General features: G+C 33.9%; 1 protein-coding gene across 3 annotated transcripts in view; it reads left to right on the top strand.

Annotated features, from left to right (window-relative positions):
* Window positions 1-25298, top strand: part of CNTN5 (contactin 5) — a 1375758-nt gene that overhangs the window by 850575 nt on the left and 499885 nt on the right. The gene's annotated exons all lie outside the window — the stretch shown is intronic.

Below are 25298 nucleotides of genomic sequence, written 5' to 3' on the forward strand. Positions count from 1 at the left end.
TTCAAACTTCATGATCTGAGCTTTCAAAATTTAGGAATACTAGTAATATAAAATTTATGATATTAATCTAATTACATACAATATTTTCTCTAACATAACCTGTACGATTTTATAAATATAGATAAAACTAAATGAATATTTAAATACAAAACATACAAATTAACTGCCAACCTAATTTTGTTTACAACCCTGGCATCTCTGCGTCATATTGAATATGATATTTTCTTTCATATTGCCAAATAGATTTCAGCATGACAACTAGCTAAGGACAAATAAAATTCAATAATACATACACTTTGACATGATCTTTTGAACTTGAAATTTTGTCCTTGGCCAGGTTCCACTGACACTCTTCTGCCACATAGCGATATCCTTCATCTTTGTTTATAACAGATGTTGTTTTTTTTTCCTGGACTCTGACATGGAGACAAATTATCATCTTCCTATATAACTATAAAACAGAATTGCTTTTCTCATTCATAGATTATACAGACTTTGTAGGCCTGTGTGATTTCTGAAATGCACAGTGTTGTACAAAGGGGTAGAAAAAACAACAAACAGAACAGCCGTAGATGCTGTAACACAATCCTGTATTAAAATCTCACTTTCTTGTCTATTTCTTACAAAGTTCAATTAAAATACATTTCCTTAGTTCATTTATAAAGTAATTATTAATTATTAATTGTATCTAATTTTTCAAATGGTATATCACTAGTAAAGAAAAATGACAGCAAAAACACAAGGCCAGCTAGTGATTCAACATTTACTTTTGAAAGGATCTTAGTAAGAGAAAAACAGCTCATTGGCTATTTAACTCCTGCATAAATATAATAGCTCATTAGAGAAATTTCCACCTCCTAAAAAACTTCATTTAATAAACAGGGTGATTTTTCTCAATGGCTTAATAAAGGCATGTAACCTAATGATTCAAGTTACTTTAATGATGATAAATTGTGAGAAGCTGATCTGAGGAAGTGTATGTATACACGTGTGGTTAAGAGGTGGCTTTGATTAAACTGAAAAGTATGACTAGCAATCTAGGTCATCAACTTGGATTGCTGTATTATAAAATATTAATCCTAATAAACAATAGAAATTAATATTAGCTGAAGCAAAAATTGAAGGTTAGTTTGCTGTTGGCCTTTTTGTTGTGTTAGAGATAATATATCTGTCCTAATTATGGCCTCTCTCCTAGTAAAGAGTCAAATAGAAAATAAGTGAGTTGCTCTTTCTTCCAGCAAAGTGGAGTCCAATATAATGAAAGAAATGGAGAAAGCAGATATTTTGCTCTCCTTAGAAGGACAAAGTCAATAACAGACACTATAGAATGGAAAGTAGACAGACGGGTTAGTATAGCCATAGAAAACAATGGAGTAGAGATTTTCAAATAGAAGGATTTGCCAGTCACATCAAATTCAGCTAATTTGCAGGGAATAATGATAAAGGAACAACATTTGTCAATTAATAGAGCACTGTTGTATATAAAAGTAGCACTTCCATTAGAAGAATGAGGTAGAAGTATCTAGGATGTCAAAAAGTGGAAACATCAAGACTGTGGAAGTCTCAGTAATGTCATTCACCTGAGTTTCGGCTTCCAAAATAAGCACAGTCCATTCTGTTATAACTGTTGTACTCACCTTAAAAGAAGCCCTACCTGTAGGAATTAGGGATATTCAAATATTCTACTGTAGTTCACTGTTTTCTAGCACCTAAAATTTATAGCTACTGTTGCTTTTGTGAGCATACACTAAAATAAGTTTAATACCTAGTAATATTAAGAAGTGTTTTACTACTTTAAAAGTTAATGTTTAGAAAGCAAAATTTAATTGCAATTCAAAGTTTATGATCTGAGCTTTCAAAAATTTGCTTCTTTGGAAGTAGGCAATGATGGATAGTGGAATTTACAATAATAAGTTAAGGGGGTATCAAGGTGCATAGAGTAAATCTTGGGCAGGTTGTTTTCTTATTTGTAATTGATGAATGAAAGTAATCATTTATCTCACCGGGCGCAGTGGCTCACGCCTGTAATCCCAGCACTTTGGGAGGCTGAGGCAGGTGGATCACGAGGTCGAGAGATCGAGACCATCCTGGTCAACAAGGTGAAACCCCGTCTCTACTAAAAATGCAAAAATTAGCTGGGCCTGGTGGCGCGTGCCTGTAATCCCAGCTACTCAGGAGGCTGAGGCGGGAGAATTGCCTGAACCCAGGAGGCGGAGGTTGCGGTGAGCCGAGATCGCTCCATTGCACTCCAGCCTGGGTAACAAGAGCGAAACTCTGTCCCAAAAAAAAGAAAGTAATATTTATCTCATAAGAAATATATGGGGAAAGACACTTGAGTGTAATGCTTGATCTCCCTGAGTCTGGGATCTTTATTTTGTTCAAGGGTGTGTCCCAAGTGCTGTATACAGTGTCTGGTGCATATTGTTAATTGTATGATATACATAATATTATGAAAATGTTAACATTATTGAAGTTAACATTCTTAATCTTCATATATTATAATTATGTACTTGTCGTATGTGTTTTACTAGTGAAAGAAATCTATTTATACTTCTATCAGATATTAACTGAACACGTGCAATGAAAGAGATACTATCCTGTAATAATACTAACAGTAATACTAACAGGTTACTCCTCCCTGTTTGTGCTTTCTCTTCCTGCCACTCACTCTCTGCTATCCTGCTGCAGGTTTTTGGCATGTAGTATTCTAACCTTAGCCCTCTCCACATTTCATTTGTATACTGTTTTTAGATGACGTTTTAATCCCTGGCTGCCACTTTGAACTTGCTATAGCACTGCATAGCCTTTCCCTGATCCCACAGCGGGATCTCAGCTCTGATACTATTTTCCTCAAAGAAGCCTTCCCTGAACTTCCTAAGTAATTCATTTTAAAAATGTACTTCTTTTCTTTTGACGTACGTCATAGTGAAATTATTTGCCTCGGAGTTTAGGGGGATTTTATATTGCATTAATGCATTAGCAAACTGATGGAAAAGGAATAAGATATATTCTATGTTTGTAATATAATTGCATATAAGTATAGGAAAGTGTCCACACTTCTCTTGAAGCAGGTTTCATATACTGCAATTATTGTTTTGTTTCCACTAAGAGGTATAAAAGCTTCAAATATTAAAATAATATTTATGAACTCTTAAGAATAAAAACAATTGTTGGCATATAATAAACATGCATTATGTTAATAAGTGAATATCAGTTACATGAAGAAGAATCACTTGCTTCTGCTTTGATCTATGTAACAAATATTAACAAAATACCTATTTTGTGCCAGATACTGGAGTAAACATCTTCATCTCTTCATGTTGAAACCTTGTATTCATTGAAGGTTTGCATCAAGTGTCACCTTTTCTTTTGCATCATCTCTATAACCACATCCCTTCTGTGCTTCAGTAGCATTATCATGCCTTGGTATATTGTAGCAATTTTTATGCAGAAAATTTTCATATGTCTTCATAAGAATATACATGTCTGAAAGTTTGGGACAAGATTTTTGAATTCTTAAGAATACAGAATAGTCATGGGGACACAATAAATGTGTATCAGATTAACAAAAAAATGCCAGGAATCAGAAGATAAATTCAAATATACATGTGATATTACATTTTTTATTATATGTATAATAAAAATACTATGAAAATTATACCATAGATTTAATCTTTTTTATTTTACTGGGAAATTATTTATGGCTTATAAAATTATTAATATAACATGTATATCTTGAATATGATATTAAATAACAGAAATAATATACAAATTAATGATATAAATACTTGAGAAATATATTTTAAGTAATTTAAACAGTTACAGTGAAGGGAATATCAGAATTGTTAAATAAAAGTAGCTAAGATAAATTATATTTATCTCATACTTACTGAAAATGTTTCTTCTAAAATATAAACTGAAAAGTGTTATTTGCCCAAGCCACCTGGAACTTTTTCACAGCCCATTAATTAATACTCATGTGTGATTTGTTTAGTTTATTCAGTTTTCCACAACTCATTAAATTAAGGCTTATAAGTGCTGTAACCTGGTTTGGTTTCACTTGTTTTAATTATTTTTCAATGATTTAAGACAATCTCCATATGGATTCAAGTTTTTTAGTTTTTTATTTTCCTGTACCATACCCCAGTTGAAATATTACTGTTTTTATTTATGTATTTTAAAAATTCACTTGTTTTACCTGAGAATTTGCTACTGATTTTTATGTCACACTGCATAATTCAGTAATTTCACATGTTAACCACATCCACAGATATGTGAGGATGAGTATTCTAGCTTCTGGAATGTTCTGAGGATACAATTTTTTTAATAAGAGAAAATGTCATCTCACAGACTATTTGGGTGTTTTCCAAGTGACTTGTCAAGAATGATTTTGCTCTGTAGTGCACTTCTGAGTACTACATCCTTCCTTTCCCCCAGCACTCAAAGAATCTGGGGAGTGACAGGTCAAGAATTTTTTTGAACATTTTCTAAGGTACAAAATAGCACTATCATCTCCTAGGTATTTAGTATTTACTTTATTTAAAATGAAAGCTTTTCTTTTATTAATTACCTACATTGTGCTTGGAACATTATTAGATACTTACATATTTTAATTTGAAGTACAGTCTGCAAGAAAGCCATTTTTATTGTAATTTGCTGCTGAGAAAACTGAGGCTCAAAGAAGTCCAGGTTCTTTTTCTTGCTGTGTCTAAAGTCTTCCCCAACTCATACCTGGTAGATTTCAGCTTCTGGAACACTTGGAACTAAAGCATGCATCTTGTGACTGCAAGCCACTTAATAACATCTTCAGAGGTGGAGTTTAGGAACTAGTGCTAAAATGAGTCAGGTAATATTCTTCTTCTGTCGTGTGACTCACGCGGGATTACTTATTTGCTACTGTGACCATTGTGAGGAAGTGTTACAGGGCGCTGGCACCTGCTGCCTTAGCCCATGGGCACTAAGGTCAAACTACATTTCAGTATCTTGGACACTTGTCCCTTGTGAACATTTTTCTTCACTGAGAGGCACATTGCAGTCAATACTTACCAACCCCTCTTCACTCCTTCCCAAAACGGCTTTGTGTAGGTAGATGGTTACCTGGGAGACAGACATGGATAGGTTATTTGGAATTGTATAGAGAATTGGAGGTTCTTTCAATTTTAGGTGTGTGGAAACTATATAAGGTAATGCAGCTGTTCAAATAGACTGTACTGAAGAAGCTCCAATCCCAAAGTGTTGTCCAGTTGTTTAGAAGTAAACCAGGAATTCCAGCCTTGATCTGGGTGACTCCAAAACTTGTATTCTTTCAACGAACTCTCTTTTGAAGAAAGAGGAATAAACATGTTACATCTGCAGTCAGAATCACTATTGTCCAGACTCAAGAGCCATCTTTTCTACTCTTCATATTCTTTTCTTATTTTAGCATGGCAAAGAAGCAGTGTAAGGTGGTTTTTTTTTTTTTTTTTTTTTTTAATAAACACGTATTTATTGAGTACCTACTATGTGCTGGTACCATGCTGGATTCTATCCTAAAGAACTGGAGTATATGAGGTTTCTTTTTCGATCGTAACAAATTATCACAAACGTAGAGGCTTAAACAAGCACAAATGTATTATCTGGCAGTTTTGTTGGTCATTCCAATACAGATCTTACAGAGCAAAATCAAGGTGTTCGCAGAGCTGCATTCCATTTTGGAGGCTCCAGGCGAAAATCAGTGTTCTTAGTTTTTCCAGTTTCTGGCAGCAACATACATTTCTTAGCTTCTGATCTTTTCCTTCCATCTTAAAAGCTAGCACCATAGCATCTCTCTGACTTTGCTTCCATTGTTTTCTCTCTCCTTGACTCTTCTTCTGCCTCCTCCTCCTACTTTTGAGGGCCCTTATAATTACATTAGGTTCACTTCGGTAATCCAGTAGAATCTCTCTATTATAAGGTCAGTTGATTAACAGTTTTACTTACATATTCAATTTTAATTCATTTTTTTTCATGTAGCCTAACATAGTCAAAGAATTCAGGATTCAAATGTGGAAAACTTTGAATTGTTTTGTCTACTCCCTGGAAAAACGTGAAATCACCCAAGATTTGCCAGACATGATATGTAAGAGACAAGCGGCAAGAAGCAGTCTACATTAAACAGTTAGAGAACAAAGCATTGTATAGGAAAATATGCAGCAACAATAACAATAATTGCAAACAGAACTTAAGCCAACATTTGCGGAAACTTTATTATATGCCAGTCACTGTGTTTAGTGCTTTGTATACAATGGTGGTTTTAATTTTCAAAACAACTTGTAAAGATAAGACATCCTCATTTCATGCTGATAAAGATAAATAGGCTAAGGCTTGGCCAAGGTTTCCTGTGTAACAAGTAGGAAAATGGGATTTAAACTGAGGTTTCTGATTTCAAAGTCTGCTCTGTTTCACAAACTATTCATATATTAAAATCAAGTTTAGAACAAAGATGATTTCAAGTTGGTTCACAACATTGAAGAGTGCAGGTAGCATGTGGTTCACAGGAATACTCTGAAATAGACGAAAAGGGAGTAAATGGAAGTAGGAAGTGGTGAACAGTCTGGTGTGTAGTAACAAAGATTGATTGTTGGAGTGTGTCAGAGTTTGTGCTGGGAAGTCAGGGAGATAAATACTCTTAGGAAAAATGAGGGAGATTTTGGCTGGTCTGTAATCTCTTGAGTCTCCACATTCATCAACAAATAAAAGGGGACACATGTAGGTTTTTAAGTGAAGAAACCATGTTTTAGGGCCATTAGTCTGACAGTAGTGGGAGGAATGACGGGGAAAGACAAGAAGTAGAACAAGTTTTAAAATGCTGACAGGCAATGAGCAGTGATTTCAACTCCAAGGAAGTTGGAACTTCCAGAGCCAAGCTTCTGTGACTGGATTGAGCACCAATTATTATATGTATCAACATCTCTAACTTACTCTTTTAAAAAAATAAAACTCATTTTACTTCATAAAATATCATGTTTCAGATAACTTTAAAAGGATTATTTCCTCCATACTTTCTTGTTAGGTTTAGGCCTTTAAATCTTTATATTCTCACACACGTTTGCATATCTGGGTCTGTGAATTTGGTGAGGCACATAGGCTCACGTGGGATTCACACAGGAAATTGAAACTCCAAGAAATTGTGAATTGTCAAAATCGAGAGTAACAATTTCAATCCAGAACTCATTCCCTTTGTGATAGAGATGTTGGGTAGTAGATAAATAAAATTTAACCTTTTGAATCTATCTTATATAAAAGAGATCCTAAGTTTTGTTTATTTTTTTGAAACTGGTATGATTTTAAATTCAGATTATTTACTTAAGAATTTTAGCAATCATACAAATGACCTCTTCAGCTCTCCTCTACCTAAATCTTTCCATCACCCAAATGGCAATCATAGTCACTTTCACTCTGATGTTTACAAAATACAGCTGACACATACTCATTTCTTCAAATTGCACACCAAAAACCACAATCTCCAGCTGCAGCTTTCTGACAGGCCAAAATGCAAGGAATTCATAGTACATAATCAATTGATCGGGATCAAGCAGACTGCAGCTTACCGGATGACATGTTCCTTTTCATAGACGTTAACTCTGTTCAATTTGCTTCTGCATTTAAGATATTAAATTCAGATCTATGTGGCAAAGATGATTAGAAAAGGGTAACTCCTCCCTTAGGGATCTATTTTAAAATGTCGCAATTAAAATTTTCCAGAAAGTTTTGAGCAGTTTTAGCCTCCTGGCTGATGCAATATATTTAGTAACACCGTTAGCTTAAGGATGCTATCTAGAAATGAAAATGCTGATTTACCCTTGCCTCCTGCCCTGCCACCTAATTGAAAGGCACCAATCTCAGTGGTAGGCACACTAATACAGGATTTTGCCAGTGGAACAGGGAATAGCATAATAAATGTGTTGTGACTGGGGATATATGCTGTGCCTGTATATTTGCAAGGAGGAAAATGTTTAATTACTTTTTAAACAAATTTGATTGCGCAAATGTAGCATGAAGAAGAAAGGGGTGATTTTTTCTTTTTTAACTAAAAGAAAACGGTGAACTCATTTTGCCTCCAGGTTCATAGTTCTCCTGTGAGAATGTGAAGGTAATTCTGGTTTCCAGACAACCCACCATCACTTCACCCTTCTACTCCCTGCACTTTCCGACGCCACTGTACCATCAGTATGTTTGACAATAATGTAATCTAAATAATAGCAGGGAAACTCTTCTGTTAGCGTAGGCGATGTATGGATATAAATGTAATTTTTAGGCTTTTAATTATGACTAGACATAAAATATAAATAAACTGATAAAAATGGTATTTATACATAATGACAAGATCACAAATAAATCTTTTATTACTGTGTAAGCCAACCAAACTAACCATTTCAATTATAAGGTTAGTCAGAAGTAAACATTTTACCATCAACTATTTAGATGTAGACCTCTGGGTCAGAAAATTACCTTTACATTTCAAATAGCGATGTTTTCCCTAGCTGTTCTTTGTGATTATGGACAATTTGAAAGCTGCCTTAGGAATCAAAAAGGCAATGATCCCACCAAAACCTTCATCATATTTCCCCTTTCCTTAAAGTTTGAAAACAGAAGTGAGTTATATGTTAACCTCATGTGTCTTTGGAAGAAATTCAATGACTTTTTTGTATTTGAGAGGTTTGATCTGGTTTCTCAGACTTTAAAGTTTCATAGCAATAACATACATTGGAAATTAATATATTTATAGTCATTATTTAGGTTCCAAATGGCCAACTTTATTTCTTGAGAGAGCTGACCTAATATGCTAGTTAGAACTAGCATATATTGCCTTAAAAACATGGGAACACTGGTTAAAATGCCTAATTTCTTTGTAAGTAGCAATTTACTAATAATATAATCAAAGCAATCTTAAAGTTATTGAATTTAAGAAGCTACAAAATAATTTTGCAGTTTTGTGTCATTACTATTATTGATCTCTGGAGAGCACAACTAAGGGGAATATAATCACTAAGTCCTAGGTAATAAAATCAGTTCTTGCATAAAATATGACTACAAAAGAGAAGAGTTTTCAATTTATAGAAAAATATTAGGCTAACTAAATTTATAAACTAGTAGACATTTAAATAATCAGGGCTCTATATTTTTTTTAATGAGCAATGAAGATTGATTAAAGAACAGACCCTGGTTAATAGAATCATTATTCAGATGATCTTAACATTAGCAAACCTAATCTGGATTGTTTAAATTGCAAATAATTGCTGCCCTTAATTGCCATTAACTTGGAAAATATAATTTTCTTCTTTCAAAATTAATCATCAGGCTGGTGTTAAGAGCTGTAATTTGAATCTTGATGATAACAAACATAAAGGCATTTCTCTTAGAGCTACAACTATCTAGCATGTGCTTAATGTCAGGCACTGGGAAACATGCTTTATATACATTTATGGTATAGAAAACAAAAAGATAAGGTTGAAGGGAGGAAAATCAAGAAGATTTTAGTGGATCTATTGTCTTCTTTTTTCTAGTACAGCCTTGATTTGTTCACAATTTTTTAAAAAGCTGGAAAAAAAATCCTGCTGAAATATAATTTTGTCATCAAGAAGTCTATATTTAAATGCCTGTTGGCAGAATGTTTACTTCTGATTAAATCTAGTCATTGAAATTATTAGTGATTGGTTTACACAGTAACATAATAGATAAATTTCTGATGTAGCCATGATGCCTAAAGGCTGTATGCATTCTTTACATATTTATATATAAATATAATGTAACAAATGCTACATTAATATTGTTAAACAAAATTAAAGAAAAACACATAGTTTCCAGAGAAGAATAAATTGAAACAATGGTTACACACAGTAAAACAACTTTTTTAAGGGACATATTTATGAATGCTGTGTTGTTTTGCTGACCAGGGGCTGTCATCTGCAGGTCACAAAAGTAGCAATGCTTTTGAAATATTTCAAATAAAACATTTCGTTATAGCCAAAGTCCCCACCTATTTTTATAACAAGTGATTCTACGATTCATCAAAAGATTGACACATGAATACACTAGGAAATGAAAAAAATAATTGAAATTGGCTTTTGTTTTTTTGCCTTAACTAGAAATAGATATTTTGAGATGAATTCATCTGAGTTATTTTTTACTTCCAAGAAGACGATTACCATATGTATTTTATTTACAAATTTCTGTTCTGATTCCAAAGGCACAACATTTAATGAAAATGCATAGAACAAAGCCTCGACCTGTAATATTAACATATTAAACACCTATGTGGAAGGAAATTTCTTGCCTCATTCCCTAAGGACAGCAGTTTGCTAAACAAGTATAAGAAAAAAAACTACAATTGAAGATATCTTGCAGAAGAGAAAAGAAAAAAAGAAGAAAAAAAGAAGAAGGAAGAAGAAAAAAGAAGTCCTTTCTTCCCCTCCCAGTACTCTGAAGACAAAAATCCAAATCTGCTAGTAGGAGACTTTGTTTGCAACAGAGCAGAAGTGATTGCTTTCTGGTAGAATCATGACTTTTGATTTCACCTAGTCTTCCAATAATAAGCTGGTTGAATACCGAAAAAGCAGAAGCATAAGATGGCATTATATAAGTAACATGTACCAGTTTCTCAAAACATTTTATTTAAAGATACCTCTATTTTTATGTCTGACATATTGCTCTTAATAGCATTCTTACTGTTAAATTTTAAATTATGTATTTAAGATTAATATTTTCATAAATCATCTAAATAAGAGTATATATAGCTAACCAACCGTATTCTAATGAACAATGTGGCTGAGACTAATACCATATTTAGGTAACAGGTTGTGTCCACTTGATGTTTATTTCATTTTTATCCTTATAAATGTAATACAAGCAAAATAGACCACAAAAATCATTATTGTTTAATGAATTATTATTACAAACACTTTTGTAACTACTACGCAGGACAACAGCTAGAATTTTGGCAATGATTTCCGTAGCTGTGCCTTATTCTAATCTAAAACTTCTCTCACTAACTATAAACAACCATGTTCCTGAATTTAAATTGTTGCTTTCTCGAGTTAACTAGTTTTTATTACCAATGAGTTCATTCCTAAAGTTTAGTTTTGCACATTGAAGAAAAAAAGACATACCTCTTTAAATGAGATAAAATATCTGCAAATTATGCCTCTGATAAATGATTAGTATCCAGAGTCTACAATAACTCAATTCAACAAGAAAAAACTAACAACCCCATTAGAAACTGGGCAAAAGACACAAATAGACATTTCTCCCCCACCAAAAAAAAAAAAAAGAGAAAGAAATACAAGCAGCCAGCACATGAATAAATGTTCAATATCACCAACCATCAAAGAAATGCAAATCAAAACCACACTGTGATAGAATCTTAACACCATTCAGAATGGGTTTTATTAAGAGGTCAACAAACAACAGATAATGGCATGGATGCAGAGAAAATGTAATGCTCATACAGTGTTGATAGGAATGTGAATTAATTCAATCTCTATAGAAAATAGTATGGAGATACCCCAAAGAACTAACAATAGAATTACCATTCAATACAGCAGTCCCACTACTGGGTATCTACTTAAATGAAAGAAATTATTGTATTAAAAAGATACCTGCACTCATGTTTATCATAGCACTCTTCACTATAGCAATATCATGCAACTAACCTAAGTGTCTATCAAATGTTGAATGGACAAAGCAAATGAAACACAGTGCAGCCATTAAAGAGAATGATATCATACCCTTTGCAGCAACATGAATGTGGTTGGAGACCACTCTGAAGCATTAAATCAAATATTGCATGTTCTCATTTATAAGTAGGAGCTAAACAAGGGGTACACATGGATATAAAATTAGAAATAATGGGCTCTGGGAACCCCAAAAGAAGGAGGGAGGATTGGGAGTTTGAAAAATTACCTACCACATACAGTGTTTGCTCTTTGGGTAATAGAAGCCCAATCCCTATCATTTCACAATATATCCATGTGACAAACAAGCACATGTAACCCCCAAATCTAAAATGTAAAAAGACATGGCTGTGTAATCCCTGTTAATCTACAGGGTCTTCCTCCATTCCTTTTCTTTTCTTACAACTCATTTGTTAAAAACTTAGGTTATTTGACCTGAAGAAATCCCCCAGTCTGGAGTAGGGTTTTTATGATTACACACTTACGGTTCAGAGTTCAACATGTTGCCAGAACTTGTCTATTTCCCACACTTTGGCAACTGCATTCGGAGGCTTGACCAGACTCAGGCTTGATTCCTTTGATGATGGTGATGGATTCTTTCCTCCGGAGGTAATGTCTAGTTGTGTTTCTTTTGTGATGTTAGTAGCTGTTGACGGATAATGCCTACATCCATTAACACATTAGGTTTGCAAATTGGCGATATTCTAAATCTATCATTTATCTTTTTGTAAGTTGAATACTTTTAAAAGGAAATACATCCTTGTAATCTGCTATTAAACTACCTAGTTGTAGATGTCAGAAAGAAAAGATAAATGCTTGATTCATCCCCTTTGTCAGTGTCCAAGTCAACAAATTGGTCTCTTTGAATTTGTTGAAGATGAACAATTTACTTGATAAGAAAGTAATTTATGGATTTAAATACATTGATAGATTTGCAGTTCAGTAAGTTGTAGTCATTATTCTTTTGGAAGCTCACATTTTTTTTTTTTCATTTTGGCCATCGGAGTCCCTTCAAGTAGGCTCCTGGAGCCTTTCAAAATGACCCTGATAGTCTGTGCGAGCTTCCTCACGCTGTGCTGTGACAAGCCCCTAAGTTAAAATGAATCATTTCTCCTAGAAGGTCTTGTTTCTTTTATTGGGAAATGATATTTGAAGAACACTATCAGATTACTGGAGGTACTCATTGCTATAATGTTAGAATAAATTATATCAAATATAATAGATTATACTGATACATATAACCCAAATTGAGGATTCTATTTTTCTTAATCTTTTCTGCACAACATCTGTATCTTTTCCCCCCACATTGAGAATCCTTGTTCTAACAGTTACTAGGAATGAAAGAATACATCTCTCCTAATTATTATTTTACTTATCTCACGTACACACATGAATCTCAGAGAAACAATACTTCTGTCACTGAAAAGTAATTACTGATAGTTTTTCTTTTTATATATTGGTATGATTTTTATTTAGTTCATAGATTTGTTTGAATCTGAGTTTATCATAAGTGGAAAGTTTATGTTAAAGGACTCTTTGCACTTAAAGAGTGCAAAATAACAAATTATCAACTTTCTTCCATTTGCTTATTTCTGTCTCCTCCTGTTATTACCACTGAATAATACAGAAAGGTCATAAATTTTCCCATAGTACTAGAGAATTAAAAATTATAAATGTGGCTGATATATTTCTATGTGCACTATATTCTTTTATATAACTCCTGGCAAACATCAGCTTCCTCAGGTACACCTCCCTAGTCTCTTATTATTTTGTACCGTCCTAAAGCATTCCATACCCAAGCACTCAACGTATTTGTGATAACCCTTTCCAAGCTGTCATGCTTAAAGACTGTACACTCTGGTCTATCTTTTTTAAGGAGATATATATATATATATATATATATATATATATATATATATACACACACACACACACACATAAACACATACACACAATACACACTTGCAAAACAAATGACAAATTAGTGAATAAATCAGCCTTCTCATATTTAAGATAAATGTTAAAAATACTGACTTAATTTTACATTTAACAAGCACTGTTACATAAGAACATTATATATTTGCCGTGATTTTTCACACCATAAAAGGAAATCACAGAAGTTCAACATGTTTTTATTATGCTTCAATTGACACTCTCACTTTCCCTTCTAACTCTCTAGACTGGACATTGATAATTTAACACTATCACAAAATTGGGAATAATGAGTGAAAGAGTACATATTATCTCCCGCTGAAAGGCATCAAAGAAGCTTTCACATCTTTTTTCAGTTTTGTGATGCATAGTTCCGACTGTCTAGCACACCCTGTACGATTCACTGAGCTGAGCTATCCCTGTGCCATGTAACCCACATTGATAAAATATCTCCTAACCTCTAGGTTGTTCAGGACCTGCATCTGGAACCTTATGGCTTAAACTCATTTCCCTTTTCCTAACCTGCTATTACTACCCTCTGTTTCTGGCTTTCTGCACTCTCCCCTAACTATACTTTTATACTGATATATGCCCCTGATTTCTGGAAATTGATGTTCTAATCTTGATCCCTGGCTCTCCTCTTTGGTTTTCTGTGTTCCCTCCCTACACTGCATTCTCCCTTGGTTCCAGGCAATGCATAAGCCCTGTTCAGCTTCAGTCTCATGATCCAACTATACTGTATGTGTCTGGAGTTCAGGTTGCATTAAGGAGTACAACAGGGGAATAGTCTGAATACATGAACATTTGTACTGTACAGTAAGCATGAGGCATTCAAGTTTCTTGGTTGAAGTATCATATGAATAAATGATCTTTCAGAGACTGCAACAGAAGCATGAATAACATAGTATATAAATCAGCATCATTTCATAGCTTAGCAAACTTTGTTTCATGTATTATGTCAATGCTGTTAAACCTTGTAGCAATCCTGAACAAGGCAGATTATTCAGCTTTACGGTTAATATGGCCCAGAGACATTAAGTGATTTTCTAAGTTCACACTGAATTTAACTGAGAGAATGTGATTGAACTCTGTCATCTCATTGCTACACTAAGTGATAAATTTCATTCTTGCATCACCAATTGCATAATAGTGACCAGACTTCATAACTTTTGTGTGCCTCAGTTTCTTTCATTCTTACAAATGATTTTTCTTTCTAAGTGAGTTATCTAGGTAAATTGCTTTTAACTCCTAGTGGGGGAAAAAGCTGTAGGAGTGAGAATTAGATGACATGATATAGATAATTTTAAATGGAGTTGAAAGGTTCATGGAATAAAATTCTTTCCATATTTTCATTAATATGGATTTTTTAATATGCTTTGGAAATTAACTTTAAAAGTGTTTTCCATCTTTTGCAAAAAGAAACTTTATTTTCATTGACTATAAAATTCTTTATAATAGAACATGCTCAAGTTTCATGAAACCCAGAAGGATAAGCAGTGGCTTAAATATACCTTTAATTGAACTACTCAGCCGGATCCCATTGAGAGTAACAATCTAGTCTTTCAAAGACACTGGAAAATTTGTTTCTAAATTCAAGTCCAGTATATCAACAGTGATATGCCCAAGTAGGAACTAGCCCTGCTCATTTACTCTGCCTTTGAAATTTGCCAAAACCAAATTATTGGCTCCTAAGTGATAGACAAGTCTCTTTTTATGGGTTCCATAACACTTAAAAATCTAAATACAAGGTAACTTTATATTTGCATTTCTAATCAACCATTCAGAATCAGTGGATTTTATTTCTTTAATTTAAAAAAACCTTTAATTTTTTAAAAAATATGGAAAATGCTATTTTAACAATATATAGAAAGGGCAATTTTAACAAAACAGTCTTAATGCTTAAAGTTGCATGCTGTAGTAATATACAATATTGTGGAGCTTTATACAGCATATCTGTGTTTGCATTATAGATTTTCAGTCACCTATTAAACATTTCTGAGAGCTATTAAATCTGTTCATGTTGCCTATTGACTTTATAAATAATGTATACTTTTTCATGTCAGTTAATATGAATTTATTTCATCATTTGCTATCAAAGGTTTTTAAAGTATTCACCAAATTCTCATCTTCCAGTTTATTGCTTTGAAGGGTAGAATTCTCTGACACTGCATGGTAATGAACTTCATATTAAGCAGTCTACTTCAATATAGTCTGCCTTAATTATTACTTATTAAGACACTCCACAAGATTCACACCAGCTGTTTTCTGTTAAATATGTAGTATACATTATAACTGTACCCCAAAATGATAGCATTTAAAATCATAGAGAAGAAAGGGAGTTTGAAATTATTTCTTTTAACCTTCTTATTTTAAAGGCAAACAAAATTAGATCTAAGAAATTGAGACTTTTCTAAGATGATGGAATTGATGTCTTGGCTCCCATTGTTACCTTCTTTTGGCTTTTTCTTTTACACTACTGTTTCTATGTGTTTTGTCATAAAAATCACATAAGTTGATTTTACTTTGATTAAGGTAAAGCTAATGGCATGGGAGACAAGGACCAAAAGTGGGGATATACAACTTATATATTTTTTCAATTCTCAGCAACAATGCAAGGTAGCGATGGCATGTGCAAGAGGTGACATGCACATTAGTAAAAAAAAGAAGTGAAATACAATTTAAAAGCACTCCAAGATACAAAGACTTTCTGACATTAATCAGTACTTCCGTTTTGATTATTTAAAGTGATACTTCCAAAAGGTTCTGACGAAGAGATACATATATCTGGTAAAGATTATATATATACATATATATGTGTGTGTGTGTGTATATATGTGTATATATATATATATATATATATATATATATATTATATTTTTTTCCCTGAGATGGAGTCTTGCTCTGTTGCCCAGGCTGCAGTGGTGAGATCTCAGCTCACTGCAACCTCTGGCTCCCAGGTTCAAGCAATTCTCCTGTTTCGGCTTCCTAAGTAGTTGAGATTACAGGCATGTGCCTCCATGCCCAGATAATTTTTTCTATTTTTAGTACAGATGGGATTTCACCATGTTGGCCAGGTTGGTCTCAAACTCCTGACCTCAGGAGATCTACCTGCCTTGGCCTCCCAAAGTGCTGGAACTACAGGCATGAGCCACTGTGCCCAGCCAGTGAAGGTAATTTCTGAAAAGTTAGTGGGAAATGGAGAGACCTGACAATCAAAGAGCAGGGAAGCCTTAAAAAGCAGAAGTGGAAAAATAAATAAATACAATGATGTGAAAGCTTTTCTTCCCTGTCATTATAAAATGCAATTTTTCTTAGTTACCGGTGATATATATCACCAGACCAGATAGTACAGATTGGTAGTTTTTGAAAAAGCTCAGCATTTTGAAATTGGACAGAACAGATAAACACAGAAGCTCCCAAAACTATGCAGACAATGTAATGCTGCAAATTTAAGAAACTTCTATTGATGTTACTTCTACCCACGTCATACCCGATGGGAACTGTGTTTAGGTTTGGGTTTTTTCTGATTTGTTTTGTTTTGTTTTTTTTAACTATGGCCCCTAAATTTTAAAATACTGCCTGCTACCATTTAGTGAGTTCCTTTCTGTGCAGCCCTGTGTCATACGCTATTGATACTTCATTCCATGTAGTGCTTATCACAGTTTTACATGAGCTGGTTGGAATTACATAGGCTTGCATATTATATAGAAGAAAGAGATTAAGAAACTGGCCTAAAATTTAGAGCATGTTGAAACTGAGATACGACTTTAAGAGTGCTAGCAAGAAGTTTGTGTTCTTATCAACTCTGTAGTGCTCCTACACACTCATTTTCAGAAGAAGCAGTATTTATTTGTTAAACTACTTGTCCTCTTTAAGGACAAAAATGCCCACATAAACAGAATTCATTGTAATCTGTGAGAACGTCTTTGACTATGAGGTAGTTTTCCCTGCTGGCCTGACACGTTTTCCTCCCCTTTCGCTATACTTGAACTAATGCCAGGTTGAAGAAGTAAACTGTCTATAGTTACATACTACATTTTCCCACACATGCATAGTGTGTAGTGCGTTCATTAGCATTTCACATATGATCAACGAGGTGATTGGAAACATTTTATATCATGGAAAACCATGAAAATATAGATAATAAAAAAAACATTAATTTTGCCATTGCTCTATCTCCCTCTTTTCCTTTCACAATAATTTTTTTAATAACTTACAGCATTATATGTGCCTAACAGGTGATTATGCAATAATACTCATAGACTGAGAAATAGTACTCATAGATTGAGAAAGTAATACTCATAGAATAAGGAAAGTAAATGCAAATACAAAGGAGAATCACTCTCTTCTACCCATTTATAATCTTTTCACTCATGCCTAATGAAACAGAATACAGTAAAACGAAACGGGACTTGCACTGTAAATGACCAAATGGCAATTAAAATAAGCTTCAAAAATTTCTCAGAGTTGATGAAATCCTTATTTCATGCCACAAGCAGCTCTCAAGAGAATATTTTATGTGCTTGCTCAATTTTACATATACAATTGAAATTGGAGGTGTACAAACATCTGTTGACAACAACATTCTCTGTAATATTATGAATTGCTTTTGTCCTTTGCAAAATATTATTCTCTGGCCTTGACAAAAAATAATTTAAGTCACCTTCTGAGTAGAGAATTTCAAGGACATTATTAGGTAACAGTAGAAATAATAGAATTGTCATTTCTATTTAGATATAGGAAGTATTATTTGAGAGATAGAAAAGAGTCCCATCTATCTCTTCAACCGTATGTTTGTGAGGAAGCACAGGGAAACATTACAACTTTTTTAATATTTAAAAATTGTTTCTCTTTGAAATAAAACTAATAAAGTATACCTAAAAATTGTCATGCTTCATTAGAAGCTCTTCACTGAGAAAATTAAGGCCAACTATGGAGATACTAATTGACTTTAAGAGTTGCAAACTAGTTTTAATTAAAACTGGCAGCAATTATTAAGCACACATCTGTGATTTATCTGAAATTCACACATGCTGTGCAGTAGCATTAGTAGAGCGATGTTTTTAGATTGGTACAGGTATGAAGAGTAAGATTTTCTTTGCTATAGGCAGTCTAGGATCAACAGCTACTGGAAGACACATTTGATCTACATACTACATACTCAGTGAAATGCGAACCACACTATATGGTTTCACAGTATAGGAAACAGTTTTTAAGTTTCAACAGTTGAATTATAATGATTACACAAAATAAAATGCCCACTCCCACTCCCAACTTTTGTAAATTATAGCCAGAATGGAGAATGTTTTTAGTTCCTTATGAAATGATTTATTTAAGTGGTATTTCTGATTTTACATGGGGAGTGTATGGTGCATTTCCTGAGAAAAGGCACTTTGATTCTACATTAGTTATGCTTTTAAAGAATTCATTGAAGTCCCCTATTATGAATTACAGCATCATTGTTCTCATATCAGTAGCATACAATGTGTCAAAAGGGATTTAAGGGCTATTTAAAAACTTAAAAAAGCTGGAGTTCTCAGGTAGTGTGTAGTGATAACAATGTTATTATTTTTAAAGGGAAATAAAGGGGGGAAACAGGTTGGTAAGTGGCTTGGTAAGTGCTCTGTATAAACCAAATCTGCCCTGAGGCAATGATTTTTTACTGGTACAGAAGCTGCTGGTGCCGAGTTTTCGGTCATTACTATGATTTGTAGCAAAGCTAGCTCTCCCTCCAGCCATGTATTGCAGAGCTTGCCGTTTATTCAGCAGACTACTATCTGAGAGTTGCACAGTATTGTCTGATATCATTCTATAGCTTCCAAGTAAGTTACTCCTATCTTATCTTGTTCGTCACAGTAGATCACAGTCTTAGCTATTACTGTTGATCACATAGAGCACTGAGTTTACCACCACTCTGCTGAGCTTGAATGGGGACCACAGAAGCCTGACAGATAAGCTCAGAGAGTGTAGTTTAGCACTGAAATTGTGGATGGGCATACAACCTGACACAAAGCCATCTCAGCCTATTTTAGCAGAGATGTCTGAGGGACTGTGAAGCTAAAAAGCAAAATGCTAAAAATGTCCTTCACTGAAAATAAGTTTAATTTTAAAATAACATAATATATAGATCAAACCCTTAATGGTCATGGTTTATATTTTATGTATGAGTTTTCATCAATAAGTGATCTAGATGCTCTTGTGAAGCTCGCCTATTACAAGACTAATATGCTTTTCATAAAACGTAATTATTGCTTGCCTTGCATGAAGTGGGATGAATTTAAAAGAGCACACTGGCAGCCAGCCTATGCACCCACCCCTCCAAAGAAGGAAGAAAAATGTTTTCTAAAAATGAGCTTTGAGCAACAAAAATCCAAAAAACAAAATAGATTTTGTTTAAAAGTAAATGCTGAAATCAGTTATACATTCAATAGCCTCAAGTTTGAACCAGCAGTAAGACATTCTGAGTAAATCTGAACAAAATTGTGAGAACAAGAGATCTGTAAATCACTCATTTTTTAATTATTTTTTTTAATTTTTAGTTTTAATGTTTGTGGGTACATGGTAAATGCATGTTTTTATGGGGCACGTGAGCATCATATAAAATGAGGTATCCATCCCTCATGCATTTATCCTTTGTATTGCAATCCAATTATATAATTTAGTTATTTTTAAAACGTACAATTAAATTATTATTGAGTATAATTAGCCTGTTGTGCTATCAAATACTAGGTCTTATTCTAACTGCTTTTTTTTTTTTTTTGGCCGATTAACCATCTCATGCCCCCCATGCCCCCCACCTCCTTTCCCAGCATCTCGTAACCGTCCTTCTACTCTCTATCTTCATGATTTCAATTGTTTTAATTTTTAGATCCCACAAATAAGTAAGAGCGTATGATGTTTGTCTTTCTGTGCCTGGTTTATTTCACTTAACATAATGACCTTTAGTTCCATCCATGTTGTCACACATTACAGAATCTCATTCTGGTTTTTGTGGCTGAGTAGCACCCCATTGTGTATAAGTTCCACGTTTTCTTCATTCATTCATCTGTTGATAGACACTTAGGTTATTTTCAAGTCTTGGCTATTGCAAACGGTGCTGCACCAAACATGGGAGTGCAGATGTCTCTTTGATATACAGATTTCTGTTCTTTTCAGTGTATCCCAAGCAGTGGGATTGTTGGATCATATGGTAGCTCAAGTTTCAGTTTTTTTGAAGAACCTCCAAACTTGTCTCCACAGTGGCTGTAGTAATTTACATTTCCACCAATAGTGGGTGACGGTTCCTTTTTCTCCCTGTTCTTGCCAGCATTAGCTGTCTTTTGGATGTAAGCCATTTTAACAGGGGTGAGATGATACCTTATTGTAGTTTTGACTTGCATTTCTCTGATGAACAGTGGTGTTGAGCACCTTTTTGTATGCCTATTAAAAAGGCAGTTTCTAAATGGAATGATTGACCTGGGCCTGGCTTCCTTATTAACATGCTTATGGTGTTTACTGGCAGAAAGATTATGAAGAGTCCCTATTGAAACAAAACAAACAATGAAAACAAAAATTCCCTAATCGCTCAGGATACTCCTGGGCTGTCTAGATAACCTATCATGTACGAACCTGGAATTTATGTATTTATAAAGCATGGGTGTCTGGAGAGTGAGAAAAGTCAGTATTGTCTATCTGTGTAATTAAATAGAAAACTAGGAGCCCCAAAACTAAATCAGCTTCCTTTAGGAACAGTATCCCCACACATTTGTCAGACTCACTATGTGTTAGTCAGAAACCAAACAAGTTCCATTGCAGAAAATAAGACAATATTGGAAGACAGATCTGCTGTAACTCACACTTTTCCAGGAAGGAATGTTAATTTTCTGCATGATACTGCTTGTGTCTTTTGAATCACAGGTAAAAATCAGTATTGCATAATATGTACAGTTAAAGTCATTCTGTTTTCACCTTTGGTGTTAAAACAAGTTGAAAAGTAGCTGAAATGGCCCTAAAACAGGAGCACCCCTGGAGCCAGAGAAGCAAATGGAAGTGCTTTCTGGAGGAAAGATCCTGAATTTAGGCCTCAGGATTTCTAAAAGTGAACATGAACTATATATGAAGTAACAATCAAACATCATCATTCACAAAGGAAAATGTTACAATAGTAAGAGATCAAAGAGAAAAAATACTAGATTTGTACCTTGAATATTAAAATAATATAATTTGTGGATACGGAATATAAAATATGTATGAAATGTTTGAAGAAAATATTAATTTAATAAAAATAAACAAGAACTAAGACACTATCCAAATTGACCAAGAGATCTGAAAAATAATCAAATATAACTTTTAAAATGAAATATATTAACTGAAATATTTAAAGAGTAGAATAGACATCACTGAAGCAGAAGAGAATGGAAATAAAAGTGAAGAAACAAATATTTAAAGATGGAGAGTGGCTGAGAATTTTGTAAAATTGATAAAAACTGTAATTCCACAGATATTATAGGTACATTTATACTGAACAGCATGAATAAAGATCCACAATGAGACACATTACAGTGAAACTGTAGAAAATATATTACAAAGATGTTAAAATCAGTGAGGAAAAGGCTTGGTGGCTCACACCTATAATCTCAGCACTTTGGGAGGCTAAGGAGAATGTATCACCTTAGCCCAGGAGGTTGAGACCAGCCTGTGCGCATAATCATGTCTCTACAAAAGATACAAAAATAGCCAGGCATGGTGGCATGTGCCTTTAGTCCCAGCTATGGGGGAGGCTTGGGTAGGACCACTTGAGCCAGGGAGGTCAAAGTTCCACTGAACTGTGATCATGCCACTTTTTCCTCTACAGCCTGGGCAACAGGGGAAGATTCTGTCACACACACACACACACACACACACACACACACACACCCCAAAATGAAAGAAAAGAAAAAAAGAAAAGGCAGTGAGAAAAGACAAAGTTGCCTACATAATCTAAGAAACTATTCAGCAGCAACAATGGAAACCATACAACAGGGTGATAAAGTGCTGAACAGAAAACAGCTCTCAACTTAGAATTATGTGTTCAGAAAAACAGTCTGTCAAAAATGTGGTTTACAAAATTGCAAATAAGCAAAACTGAGAGTTTACAACCAGTAATAATACACTTAAGGAAAAATTAAAATTTTACCTCAGGTATGAAATAAGATAATCCCAGCAGGAAGGTCTAAGATGCAGTAAGAAATTGTTAGCAAAATACTGGTAAATTGATGAGCCAGCCAAATACGCATCACTGCACATAATAATAATAATAACATTTTTGTAGTCAACAAAGTAGATATCTCTGGAAAGATTGATGAGTAAAAAAGAGATGAGACAAAAAAAATATTAAAAATGAGAAAAATGGCCCAACTCCAAGTGTAATAGAGAATTAAGAGAAGATACTGTGAATAAATTTGGCAATGAAATTGAAAATTTTGCTGAAAGTCCTCCAAAAGTAAAATTTTCCAAAACTGTTTCAAGAGGAATTAAAACTTAACTAGAACTTTGAACGTTAAAAATTAATCACTGAGATGTTTCTACAGAGAAAATATTAATCCATTATGATTGTAAATCAATTCCATCTAACTTACAAGGAAAAGATCACTAGGAAAATGGGTATCCACATTAAAAAATTAACATGTTTATCTATAAAAATAATCTCTGACAACTTTGAGAATTAAATGTAAAAGTCAAAACCATAAAGCATTTAGACAAAATATGTAGAAATATCGTCATGATCTTGAACTAGGGGAAACTAAAATGTCTCACTGTAATTTATTGATATATTCAATTGCATTCATCTTAATAACTTCTGTTATTTAAAATTCAGCATAAAGATGTACATAGAAACTAAAATCTGAGAAAAAAAGATCTGGACATATGTAACTGACAAGTGGTTAGTAATCAAAACATATAAAGGACTTCTACAAATTAATATATATGTAAGTTTACAAATATTTTGTGAAATAGATAGTCAATGCATATTAATAGGTATTTACCTAAGAGGGAAAACACATGGTAAAAAATAAATATGCTCAAACCTATTAATAAATAGAGAGATTCAAAGTAAGTCCATATTTTATAGCATTTGATGTCTAATAAATAGTCAAAATGTTGAAATCTCATAATATCAAGTATTAAAGAGGTGTGGGTTGTTGAGAATTCATAAACAATTGCTGGTAAAATCATTTGGGAAAACCATATACCATGAGACATATAAAAGACTGCTCTTAGCAGGATTGATTATCTTAACAAAAATACTAGTAATGACACTAATGCATATCAACAGGAAAATGGATCAATAAAATATAGTACATTCAGAAAATGAAATATGTTGATGTGTTACAGTGAAAACTAATGAATCCAAATGCATGCAATAGTGTGAAGGATCCTTAAACATAGCATTGAGGGCAAGCAAGTTGCAACCCACTTTACTTTTCTAAAATTCAAATGTAAAAAATATATTTTATGATAAGCATATCTGAGGAAACTTCAGTTTTTAAAAAGGAACTTTTTAAGGACTTATCTCAAAATATTAATTAGGAGAGGGGTAGAAGGAATACAAAAGATAGGAAGAAACAAGAATACAAAAGACCAGTCATACTGGTCAGGTTCTGTTTCTTAAATATTGTGGTTGGCTCAGGCACAGTGGCTCAAGCCTGTAATCCTAGCACTTTGGGAGGCTGAGGCGGGTGGATCACGAGGTCAAGAGATTGAGACCATCCTGGCCAACATGGTGAAACCTCATCTCTACTAAAAATACAAAAAAATTAGCTGGGCATGGTGGCATGTGCCTGTAGTCCCAGCTACTCAGGAGGCTGAGGCAGGACAATTGCTTGCATCTGGGAGTCAGAGGTTGCAGTGAGTCGAGATTGCGCCACTGCACTCTAGCCTGGTGCCTGGCCACAAAGTGAGACTGTCTCAAAAATATATGCATGTATATATATGTGGTTGGCTCACTGGTATTCGTTAAGTTTTTCATAACTCAGGATTATGTTACATATATGATTTTGATTATACCAAATATGTAATTATTATGTGGTTAAAACATTAAATATTTTATTTCTTAAATGTTCATTTGAATTGGACATGCATCTGCACATTCTCTCATCCTGTTTTTCCCTAAGACAGTCAATAACATAACTGCCAAGATTTCTATCGTGGTTTTGACCAAGGATGTGGTCTCTGCTAATGAGACCTGAGGGAGAATCATTCATAAAGACTGGCAGAGATGGTAATTTTTTAAATGTGAACTGAGATTTATAAATCCTTTAAAATTATTGCTTCAGCAGTAAGGAAGTGTTACATAATCATTAAGAACATGGTCAAATAAATTTTATAGGATTTCTAGCTCTGTAATATACTAGCTGAATGTCCTAATGTATTAGTCAGCATTCTCTAGAGGGACAGAAATAATAGGATAGATGTATTTACGAAGGAGAGTTTATCAAGGAGTATTGACTCACATGATCAGACAGATGGTGAAGTCCCACAATAGGCCATCTGCAAACTGAGCAAGGAAGCAAGTCCAAGTCCCAAAACCTCTGAAGTAGGAAAGCTGACAGTGCAGCCTTCAGTCTGTGGCTGAAGGTCTGAGAGCTCCTGACAAATTACTGGTGTAAGTGCAAGAGTCCAAAAGCTGAAGAACTTGCAGTCTGATGTTCGAGGGTA

This window comes from Saimiri boliviensis, chromosome 6 (assembly GCF_048565385.1).
Source record: "Saimiri boliviensis isolate mSaiBol1 chromosome 6, mSaiBol1.pri, whole genome shotgun sequence".
NCBI classification, from domain to species: domain Eukaryota; kingdom Metazoa; phylum Chordata; class Mammalia; order Primates; family Cebidae; genus Saimiri; species Saimiri boliviensis.